Here is a 1,754-nt window from a genome sequence, read left to right as displayed (position 1 = left end):
AAAAAAATCTCCACACTGTTCTCCATAGTGGCTGTACTAGTTTGCATTCCCACCAACAGTGTTAAGAGGGTTCCCTTTTCCCCATACCCTCTCCAGCATTTATTGCTTGTAGACTTTTTGGATAGCAGCCATCCTGACTGGCGTGTAATGGTACCTATTGTGGTTTTTTATTGATTTCCTGAAATGAGTGATGTGAGCATCTTTTCATGTTTTGTTACCCTGTTGTCTTCCTTGGGGAAAATTCTCTTTTAGTTCTTTGGCCCATTTTTTTATTGGGGCATTTTTTTCTGGAGTTGAGCTGGAGGAGTTTCCTTGTATATTTTGAATTTAAACCTTTTTCGTTCTTTTTGTTTGCTATTATTTTCCCCAATCGAGGCTGTCTTTTCATCTTGTTTATAGTTTCCTTTACTGTGCAGAAGCTTTTAAGTTTTATTAGGTCCCATTTGTTTTTTTTTTGCTTTAATTTCTGAAATTTTTGGATGTGGGGCAAGAGGATCCTGATGGATTTTTTGTCGGGGGAGTGTTTTTGCCCATGTTCTCCTCTGGAGTTTATAGTTTCTGGTCTTTCATTTAGATCTTAATCCATTTTTAGTTTTTTTTTTGTGTAGGGTTAGAAAGTTTCTAGTTTCATTTTTTTTACAGGTGGGTTTACCATTTTCCCAGCACCACTTTTTAAAGATTTTTCTTTTTTCCATTGTATCCTTGCCCCCCTTTGTCGAAGATAAGGTGACCATAGGTTTGTGGGTTTATCTCTGGGCTTTCTTTCTGTTCCATTGATCTATATTTCGCTTTGTGCCAGTACCAACGTCCCTTTATGACTGTGGCTTTGTGTAAGTCTGAAGTCAGGGAGATTGAATTTTCCCCCATTTTCCCTTCTTTTTTCCAGGGTTACTTTTTGGGTATTCGAGTTTTTTTTTTTCCCAAAAAAATGTGAAATTATTTGTTTAGTTCTGTGAAAAAACCGTTTTTAGTTTGATAGGGATTGCATTGAATCTATAGTTATTGGGAGTATAGCCATTTTTACAATATATTCTTCCAATCCATGAACACGGTATATTTCTCCATCTGTTTTTTGTCCTCTTTGTTTCTTTCACATGTTTTATGTTTTTTTTATGTATAGGGCTTTTGTTTTTTTAGGAGATATACTCCTAAGTATTTTTTTCTTTTTGTTGCAATGGGGAAGGTATTGTTCCTTAATTTCTCTTTCTGTTTTTCATTTTTAGTGTATAGGGAAAGCGGGGTTTTTGGTGGTTTTTTAATTTTATATCCGCCTTTAAAATGTATTCATTGAAGCCATAATTTTCTGGGAAGTCTTTAGGGGTTTTCTATTAGAGGATCAGTCATTGCAAAAAGAGAAGGTTTTACTTCTTCTTTACCTATCTGGATTCCTTTTTACTTTTTTTTCTGCCCTGATTTCGTGGCCAAAACTTCCAAAACTATGTTAATATAATGGTAGAGTGGGGCCCCCCTTGTCTTGTTCCCGATTTCGGGGGAAAAGGGTTTCAATTTTTTCACCATGAGGGTGATGCTTTTCTGTGGGGTTTTTCATTATAGCTTTTAATTTTGTTGAGGGATTTTTCCTTCTATTCCTGTTTCGGGAGTTTTTTAATCAAAAATGGATGTTGAATTTTTTTCAAAGGCTTTTTTTTGCATCTATTGAGACAATCATAGGTTTTTTTTTCTTTTAATTTGTTAATGTGGGGTATTACATTGTTGGGCTTGTGGATATTTAAAAAATCCTTGCATTCCTGGGA

The sequence above is a fragment of the Odocoileus virginianus genome, unplaced genomic scaffold (genome assembly GCF_023699985.2).
Source record: "Odocoileus virginianus isolate 20LAN1187 ecotype Illinois unplaced genomic scaffold, Ovbor_1.2 Unplaced_Scaffold_10, whole genome shotgun sequence".
Classification (NCBI taxonomy): Eukaryota; Metazoa; Chordata; class Mammalia; order Artiodactyla; family Cervidae; genus Odocoileus; species Odocoileus virginianus.
Note: the sequence above shows the minus strand (reverse complement) of the source record.